Genomic DNA, 11,002 nt, shown 5'->3' with positions numbered 1-11,002 from the left:
AAGTTGAGGGTCGTGACCATTGTATCGATACCAATTTTGGCATATGTTCATTTTCGGTTTAAACAAGACCGAGTGGGTCGTGTGGGGTTATTTGGGGGCATTTCTGTACTTTTTTGGGTTTGAGATGTTCTAAAATGTGTCATTATCTCTTATTACACTTGTGGATATGAAGTTGAGGGTCGTGACATTCGTATCGATACCAATTAAGACAAATGTTCATTTTCGATTTAAACCCGATCGGGTGGGTCGTTTGGGGTTATTTGGGGGCATTTCTGCACTTTTTTGGGTTTGGGATGTTCTAAAAAGTGTCTTTATCTCTTATTACACATGTGGATATGAAGTTGAGGGTCGTGACCTTCGTATTGATACCAATTTTGACAAATGTTCATTTTTGGTGTAAACCAGACCGGGTGGGTCGTTCGGGATTATTTGGCAGCATTTCTGAACTTTTTTGGGTTTGGGATGTTCTAAAATGTGTCCTCATCTCTTATTAGATGTGTAGATGCGATGTTGAGGGTCGTGACCTTCGAATCAATACCCATTTCGACAAATGTTAATTTTTGGTTTTAACCAGACCGGGTGGGTCGTTTGGGGTTATTTGGGGGCATCCCTATACTTTTTTGGGTTTGAGATGTTCTAAAAACTATCCTTATCTCTTATTAGACGTGTGGACGCGATGTCAAGGGTCGTAACCTTCGAATCGATACCTATTTCGACTTATGTTAATTTTTTATTTAAACCAGACAAGGTGGGTCGTTTGGGGTTCTTTGGGGTCATTTCTGTACTTTTTTGAGTTTGAGATGTTCCAAAAATTGTCTTTATCTCTTATTAGACATGTGGATACGATGTTGAGGGTAGGGAGCTTCGAATCGATACATATTTCGACATATGTTCATTTTCGTTTTAAAAAAAATCGAGTGGGTCGTTTAATGTTATTTGGGGGCATTTCTATACTTTTTTTGTTTTTGGGACATTCTAAAATGTGTCCTTATCTCTTATTACGTGTGTGGACATGAAGTTGAGGGTCGTCACCTTCGTATCGATACCAATTTCAATAAATATTCATTATCAATTCAAACCAGACCGGGTTGGTCGTTTGGGGTTATTTGGGGGTATTTCTATACTTTTTTGGGTTTGGGATGCTCTAAAAAGTGTCATTATCTATTATTAGACATGTGGATGCGATGTTGAGGGTCGTGACCTTCGAATCGATACCTATTTTGACTTATGTTTATTTTCGATTTAAACCAGATCGGGTGGGTCGTTTGGGTTTGGGATATTTTAAAATGTGTCCTCATCTCTTATTAGATGTGTGGATGCGATGTTGAGGGTCGTGACCTTTGAATTGATACCTATTTCAACTTATGTTCATTTTCGATTTAAACCAGACAAGGTGGGTCGTTTGGGGTTGTTTGGGGGGCATTTCTGTACTTTTTTGGGTTTGGGATGTTCTAAAAATTGTCCTTTATTAGACATGTGGATATGAAGTTGAGGGTCGTGACCATCGTATCGATACCAATTTCGGTATATGTTCATTTTTTGTTTGAACAAGACCGAGTGGTTCGTTTGGGGTTATTTGGGAGCATTTCTTTACTTTTTTGGGTTTGGGATTTTCTAAAATGTGTCCTTATCTCTTATTACACGTGTGGATATGAAGTTGAAGGTTGTGACCTTCGTATCGATACCAATTTAGACAAATGTTCATTTTTTGTTTAAACTAGATCGGTTGGGTCGTTTGGGGTTATTTGGGGGCATTTCTGTACTTTTTTGGGTTTGGGATGTTCTTAAAAATGTCCTAATCACTTATTAGACGTGTGGATGGGATGTTGAGGGTCGTGACCTTCGAATCGATACCTATTTCGACATATGTTCATTTTCGATTTAAACCAAACTGGGTGGGTCGTTTGCGATTCTTTAGTGGCATTTCTGTACTTTTTTGGGTTTGGGATGTTCTAAAAAATGTCCTTATCTCTTATTAGACGTGTGGATGCGTTGTTGAGAGTCGAGACCTTCGAATCGATAGCTATTGTGACATATGTTCATTTTCGATTTAAACCACACCGGGTGGGTCATTTGGGGTTATTTGGGGTATTTCTGTATTTTTTTGGGTTTGGGATGTTCTAAAATGTGTCCTTATCTCTTATTACACGTGTGGATATGAAGTTGAGGGTCGTGAGCTTCGTATCTATACCAATTTAGACAAATGTTCATTTTCGGTTTAAACCAGACCGGGTGGGTCGTTTTGGGTTATTTGGGAGCAATTCTGAACTTATTTGCGTTTGGGATGTTCTGACCCTCAATAAGTACATTTGTTGAAATTGGTATCGATACGATGGTCACAACCCTCAACTTCATATCCACATGTGTAAAAAGAGATAAGGACACTTGTTTTTTTTTTTTTTTTATAAGTAAGATTTGTATTACTAAGAAAAGAAAAATGTACAAAGAAAGGCATCCTTTAAGAACCCAAAAACGGGGAAAAGGACCCTAAGCAAGATAGGAGAATGGTCAGCTCCAGAGGGAGAAAGAAAACCCCTAAGGCTACATCCTATAATAGGTTACTAGCTCCTTATCTTTCTTTATGAGAATGGTCAGCTCCAGAGGGAAAGACTCAGGCTCCCAATAGGTTCCAGAGGGGTTAGTAGGGAGGGAAGCCATGAAATCTGCGGGCTGGTTCTGTTCTCTCCAAACATGAACTAATTCTTTAGACCTCAGCAGCCTAAACTTAGAGAGGATCTTACTTTTCAAAATAAGGATTTGCCAGGGCCCAGTGATCTGCCCATTCAAAATGTCGACGGCCAGCTTCGAATCCGACCTAACAGAAACATCATACAAGCCCTTCTCGATACAAAGGGAAATTCCTTTGTAAATAGCCTTAAACTCCATGGACAGCACCGAAAGATCTTCCCCTAGACCAGCATAGGCAGCTATGGGGTCCCCACATCCATCACGAATGAGGCCCCCAAAGCTTGCTTTGTCATCTGCAAGAAACCCATCACAATGGAGAGCAACCATATTCGGATTAGGGGCAAACCAAGAGCAGGCCTTTGGAATTCGAGCAGCCCAATGAACTTGAAGACCCCATTTGGCAGCAATATGAAGGTTGGCAGTAGTAGGGTCACCCACCAAAGAAATGGAAGATAATCTGCCAATAACATCCCCCTTTATAGCCCCTATGATTTGGTCCTTAGGTCTGATTTTGTTCCTGAAAATTCTGAAATTTCTCTCCTACCAGATATGCTTGATTGTGGCACAGAATGCAAGCTTGGTGACCAGCCCCAACTTCCCTGCTCTACCTGCGGCATATCTAACTGAGATGGCTGCATCAATGACATTGCTTGGCATGGTTCCATCATGAAAGCAAAGCTCATAAATAATTTTCCAAATGTCAGTACGGGCACCAAAAGAAAAGATGATTTCTGCTTTCAGTTCCAGCCCAGCAAAACTCACAATGATGAGGAGCCAGAATATGTCTATGAATGAGGTTGTCCCTTGTAGGGAGGGCATCCGAAAGGCATCTCCAAGCTATAAAGCAATGGGAATTAATCCCCCTTTCAAACCAAACAGCTTCACTCCAATCTGTACGGGCAGTTCTTGTGCGGACAGCATTCCAAGCTGATTTGGAAGTGAAATTACCCGAAGAGTTGCCAATCCAAACTGTCAAATCCGGAACCTCATCGTGAAATTTTTCAATGGTTGGAAGGGCCCTCCATATATCAATGAGGTCAAAAGATGTAGAGGGGCCAGGGTACCAATCTCCATCACGCACAATCTCCTTGACACACGCATGTCGGGCAGCAAGAGAGTAGGAGCCTGCGTCGTAGCATATCCTGCTACCAAATCTATTCAAGAGAACTCCAAACGGGTGCCAATTATCAAGCCATAGCTTTGTAGCAGCCCCATCCCCAATGATAGTTTTGATAAGGGGAAGGGCTTTGTCCCTATACTTCAAAACTTTACGCCAAACCCAGGAGCAGTTGTTGAGACCCTTGACTGTCCAAAGAGACTCTTGCTTTAGGTATCTTTGCTGAACCCCCTTAACCCAAAGCCGATCCTGCTTGGAGGCAATCCACCAAATTTGCTTCATAATTCCAACAATGTTCATTTCTTTGATCCGCTTGATTCCCAAACCTCCCTTTGATTTTGGTTTATAGCCCGCATCCCAAGAAATAAAGTGGGTCTTCCTTTGAAGAGAGGGACCTGACCAAAGGAAGTTAGAGAGCATAGACTCCAGCTTGGTGATAACATTACCAGGAAGGCCGAAAATCCCTGCCCAGTAAATGTAACTTCCTTGAAGAACTGAAGCTAAGAGTTGAAGACGACCAGCATAAGAGAGGAATCTAGCCTTCCACCCTTCCAACTTTCGACGAACCAAGTCCAAGATGGGGCTGCAATCTTTCATGGATAACCTGCCGGACACAAGAGGAACTCCAAGGTACCTAATAGACAGCTTGGTTTCCGAAAAACCCGTTAAATCCAAAAGTTCCAGACTACTAGTTTGGGTAAGGCCCCCTAAAATAATAGAGGACTTAGATCTGTTAAGTTGAAGCCCGGAGAGGGCAGCAAACTCATCCAGACCCCCCAAACTAGCTAAAATAGAATCGTGGTTCCCCTTCACAAAAATCATAAGATCATCTGCAAAAATGAGGTGTGAAAGGTGAAATGATTTACAGCAGGGCAGCAGCTTAATCTGACCATCAATCTCAAGCCTTCGCATAATTCCAGTGAAGGCCTCCATAGCAAGGGTGAACAGATAGGGGGACAGTGGATCCCCTTGTCTAATCCCTCTCCCTCCATTGAAGAAACCAGCCGGGCCACCATTTATAAGGACAGAGAACATAGGAGTGGTTACACAAGCCTTCACCCACCCTATGAACTTATTTGAGAATCCCATTCTTCCCATCACATCAAACAAAAATTTCCTACTTAGAGAGTCGTAGGCCTTGTGAAGATCCACCTTCAAAACTGCAGTAGGGCTGGCAGCTTTTTGTTCGATACCTCGCACAATATCATGGCAAACAAGTATATTGTCAACAATAGACCTGCCCTTGATGAAAGCTGACTGATTATGGCTGACCACACTCCCAATAACATGCTGGATCCTATCGGAGAGGATTTTAGTAATAATCTTGTATAGGAGATTGCATAAAGCAATTGGCGAACCCCAAAAAGTGGAGACATCCCGACTTCGGAACCAAAGTAATAAAGGTTGCATTAATAGAACGGGGCATGAAAGAGTTTGCAAAGAACCATTGGACAGCATGTGTTAGCTCCTCACCAATGACCTCCCACGAGTGCTTGTAAAAGCCAGCCCCGAAACCATCAGGCCCTGGGGCTTTAGAGTCTTTCAAACTAAACACAACTCTTTTAACCTCGTCTCCATTTACCTCCTTTCCAAGCTCCATATTCTGAGATTCGGAAACCACCCCCAAAAAGGGGAATCGAGGGGGGGCAAGAGCCCAAATCAGTGTAATCTGACCCGAACAGCTTCTTGTAGAAAAGAACAGCCTCTTCTTTGATATCCTTAGGGTTAGTGAGTGTATTTCCAGCCTGATCCATGACCTCCAAGATATGGTTTCTGTTTTTCCTACTTTGCATGGACTTGTGGAAAAAACTGTTGTTGCCATCTCCCAACTCAAGCCACCAAACCCTAGATTTCTCCTTAAGAAACCTTTCTTCCATTTGCAGCGCAGCCCACAACTTGCCTTTAGCTTCCTTCTCCAATACAACAAGGGAATCATCAAGGGGATAAAGAGAAAGGTCATACTGAATTCGGCCAAGATCATGTTCTGCATCCTTAACATTTTTGAAGACATCTCCGATACTCTCCTTATTCCAACATTTAAGCTCAGATTTTACATTCTTTAACTTTGCAGCAAATCTCAAGAAGGGGTTTAAGTTGACATTTATAGCCTTCAACCAGCCCCTTTTTACCACTTCATCATAGCCCTTGTGGTGAGTCCAAGCATCAAAAAACCTGAACGGCTTAGGCCCAAAGTTGAGATTGTCCAAAATATTGAGAGCAATCGGGCTATGGTCAGATATTCCCGGGCATAGGAAGTTCGCTTCCGAGAAACGTAACTTGTCCAGCCAAGCACTATTAACAAGGACTCGATCTAATTTGCAGCAGATTCTACGAGTGCCACTTTGGTTATTATTCCAAGTGAAAAACTCCCCTCTCCATTTCAAGTCAGCCAGGCCTGAATTGAAAATGCAGGAATTAAATTCATCAACCACCCCCTGATGGATAGCATCCCCTCCCATCTTCTCATTTTGGTGTCTAACTGTATTGAAATCTCCCATAACAGCCCAAGGTTCAACAACTCCTGAAGCAATGCCAGTTATCTCCCTCCAAAGTTCCATTCGACCTTCAAGAGAATTTAGCGCATATACAGCAGTACAAAGGAAGGACAAAGAAGTCCCAATAACGGAAATCCTCATGTGGATCAATTGAATAGTAGCCTTTAGAACGTCCACCTTAAGACAGCCCACATCCCAACCAACCCATATACGAGTATGGCGCTCCTGACTACAGTTATGACTAAACTTCCATCCCGTTTTCAGGTTTTGCAAAGTAGAATCAACATTCCCCTCCTTGATTTTTGTTTCTAGAAGAATTGCCATTTTATAATTGTTATCAGCTAGGGTCCTTTTCACACTCCTCTTCTTCTCTGGGGCATTCAAGCCTCGCACATTCCAACAAAGGCAGTTCATTGAGAACGTTGGATGGGAGGGGGAGCTAGCTTCTTACCCCCAAAAGCCGAACCACTCTCATTTCCTTTTTGACTTGAACTTTGGCTAGGAACCACTTCAATACGTTGAGGTTTAAAAGAAGTCAACAGTCTCTTTTTCCCTATCTCCCTCAAAGCTCTCCCTTCCTTATCTGAGTTCAATGAAATTGCATGGTTAGGAATAGAGGGCATACCTTCTAAAAGTGGACCCCTTGGAATAGTGCTGCCCGAAATTTTCTTTCCCTTGGTGGATGTCTCTTTCAGATTAGATTGTTCTCCATTAGCTTTGTCACCATCCTCTAGGATTTGCAATAAGCATTCCCTATTAGGGCCCCCCCAATCTGTAGATTCCAAAGTAGGTGCTGCCGCATTATCTCTTGCCATAATCATATCCTCCTCTCCCTCCCCAACTGCCACATACCCTTCCTTATAGAACATCCCAAACCCAAAAAAGTACAGAAATGCCCCCAAATAACCCCAAATGACCCACCTTGTTAGGTTTAAACCAAAAATGAACATCTGTCGAAATAGGTACCGATTTGAAGGTCACGACCCTCAACATCGCATCCACACGTCTAATAAAAGATGAGGACACTTTTGAGAACATCCCACACCCAAAAAAGTACAAAAATACCCCCAAACGACCCACCTGGTCTGGTTTAAACCAAAAATGAACATTTATCAAAATTGTTATCGATACAAAGGTCATGACCCTCAACTTCATATCCACACGTGTAATAAGAAATAGGGACACATTTTAGAACATCCTAAACCCAAAAAAGTACAGAAATGCCCCCAAACGACCCACCCTGTCCTGTTTAAATTGCAAATGAACATAAGTCAAAATAGGTATCGATTCGATGGTTATGACCCTTGACATCGCATCCACACGTCTAATAAGAGATAAGGACACTTTTTAGAACATCCCAAACCCAAAAAAATACAGAAATGCCCCCAAATAACCCCTAACGACCCACCCGATCTGGTTTAAACTGAAAATGAACATTTGACTAAATTGGTATCATTACGAAGTTCACGATCCTCAACTTCATATCACACCTGTAATAAGAGATAAGGACACATTTTAGAACATCCCAAACCCAAAAAAGTATAGAAATGCCTCCAAACGACCCACCTGGTCTTGTTTAAACTGAAAATGAACATTTGTCCAAATTGGTATCGATATGAAGGTCACGACCATCAACTTCATATCCACACGTGTAATAACTGATAAGGACACATTTTATAACATCCCAAATCCAAAAAAGTACAGAAATGCCCCCAAATAACCCCAAACGACCCACCTTGTTAGGTTTCAACCGAAAATGAACATATGTCGAAATAGGTATCGATTCGAAGGTCACGACCCTGAACATCGCATTCACATGTCCAATAAAAGATAAGGACCCTTTTGAGAACATCCCACACCCAAAAAAGTACAAAAATACCCCCAAATAACCCCAAACGACCCACCCAGACTGGTTTAAACCGAAAATGAATGAACATTTATCGAAATTGGTATCGATACGAAGGTTACGACCCTCAACTTCATATCCACACATGTAATAAGAAATAGGGACACATTTTAGAACATCCGAAAACCAAAAAAGTATAGATACGCCCCCAAACAACCCCAAGCGACCCACTCTGTCTGGTTTAAATTGCAAATGAACATAAGTCAAAATAGGTATCGATTTGACCGTTACGACCCTTGACATCGCATCCACACGTCTAATAAGAGATAAGGACACTTTTTAGAACATCCAAAAACCAAAAAAGTACAGAAATGCCCACAAATAACCCCAAACGACCCACCCGGTCTATTTTAAATCGAAAATGAACATTTATCGAAATTGGTATCGATACGATGGTACAACCCTCAACTTCAAATCCACCTGTGTAATAAGAGATAAGGACACACATTTTAGAACATCCCAAACCCAAAAAATACAAAAATTCCCCCAAATAACCCCAAACGACCCTCCCTGTTTGGTTTAAACCAAAAATCAACATATGTCGAAATAGGTATTAATTCGAAGGTCACGACCCTCAACATCTCATCCACACGTCTAATAAAAGAGAAGGAAACATTTTAGAGCATCCCACACCCAAAAAAGTATAAAAATACCCCCAAATCACCCCAAACAACCCACCCAATCTGGTTAAAATTGAAAATGAACATTTATCGAAATTGGTATCGATACGAAGGTCACAACCCTAAACTTCATATCCACAAGTGTAATAAGAAATAGGGACACATTTTAGAACATCCCAAACCCAAAAAAGTACAGAAATGCCCCCAAACAGTCCCAAGCGACCCACCCTGTCTGGTTTAAATTGCAAATGAACATAAGTCGAAGTAGGTATCGATTCGAAGGTTACGACCATTGACATCGTATCCACACGTCTAATAAGAGATAAGGACACTTTCTAGAACATCCCAAACCCAAAAAAGTACAAAAATGCCCCCAAATAACCACAAACAACCCACCCGATCTGGTTTAAACCAAAAATGAACATTCGTCGAAATTGGTATCGTTCACGACCCTCAACTTCGTATCACACCTATAATAAGAGATAAGGACACATTTTAGAACATCCCAAACCCAAAAATAGAAATGCCTCCAAACGACCCACCCGGTCTGTTTAAATTGAAAACGAACATTTGTCCAAATTGGTATCGATAAGAAGGTCACGACCATCAACTTCATATCCACATATGTAATAAGAGATAAGGAAACATTTTATAACATCTCAAACACAAAAAAGTACAGAAATGACCCCAAATAACCCCAAACGACCCACCCGGTTTGGTTTAAATAGAAAATGAAGATATGTTGAAATAGGTAACGATTTGAAGGTCACGACCCTCAACAACGCATCCACACGTCTAATAAGAGATAAGGACTTTTTTTAGGACATCCCAAACCCAAAAAAGTACAGAAATGCCCCCAAATAAACCCAAACGACCCACCCGGTCTAGTTTAAATCGAAAATGAACATTTGTCCAAATTGGTATTGATACAATTGTCACAACCCTCAACTTCATATCCACATGTTTAATAAGAGATATGGACACATTTTAGAACATCCTAAACCCAAAAAAGTACAGAAATGCCTCCAAATAACCCCAAACGACCCACCCAATTTGGTTTAAACCGAAAATAGACATATGTCGAAATAGGTATCGATTCGAAGGTCACGGCCCTCAACATCGCATCCACACGTCTAATAAAGATAAGGACACTTTTTAGAACATCCCACACCCAAAAAAAGTACAAAAATATCCCCAAATAACCCCAAACGACCCACCCAGTCTGGTTTAAACCGAAAATGAACATTTATCGAAATTGGTATCGATACGAAGGTTACAACCCTATCCACAGGTGTAATAAGAAATAGGGACACATTTTAGAACATCCCAAACCAAAAAAGGTAGAGAAATGCCCCCAAACAACCCCAAGCGACCCACCCTGTCTGGTTTAAATTGCAAATGAACATAAGTTGAAATAGGTATCGATTCGATGGTTACGACCCTTGACATCGTATCCACACGTCTAATAAGAGATAAGGACACTTTTTAGAACATCCCAAACCCAAAAAAGTACAGAAATGCCCCCAAATAACCCCTAACGTCCCACCCGATCTAGTTTAAACCGAAAATGAACATTCATTGAAATTGGTGTCGATACGAAGGTCACGATCCTAACCTTCAAGTCCACACCTGTAATAAGAGATAAGGACACATTTTAGAATATCCCAAACCCAAAAAATTATAGAAATGCCCCCAAATAACCCCAAACGACCCACCCGGTCTAGTTTAAACCGAAAATGGACATTTGACTAAATTGGTATCGATATGAAGTTCACGATCCTCAACTTCATATCACACCTGTAATAAGAGATAAGGACACATTTTAGAACATCCCTAACCCAAAAAAGTATAGAAATGCGTCCAAACGACCCACCCGGTTTGGTTTAAACTAAAAATTAACATTTGTCCAAATTGGTATCGATACGAAGGTCACGACCATCAACTTCAAATCACAGCTGTAATAAGAGATAAGGATACATTTTAGAACATCCCAAACCCAAAAAAATATAGAAATGCCTCCAAACGACCCACCTTATCTACTTTAAACTGAAAATGAACATTTGTCCAAATTGGTATCGATACGAAGGTCACAACCATCAACTTCATATCCACACGTGTAATAAGAGATGAGGACACATTTTATAACATCCCAAACCCAAAAAAGTACAGAAATGAC

Source organism: Telopea speciosissima, chromosome 7, assembly GCF_018873765.1.
Source record: "Telopea speciosissima isolate NSW1024214 ecotype Mountain lineage chromosome 7, Tspe_v1, whole genome shotgun sequence".
In the NCBI taxonomy this organism is placed as follows: domain Eukaryota; kingdom Viridiplantae; phylum Streptophyta; class Magnoliopsida; order Proteales; family Proteaceae; genus Telopea; species Telopea speciosissima.
Note: the sequence above shows the minus strand (reverse complement) of the source record.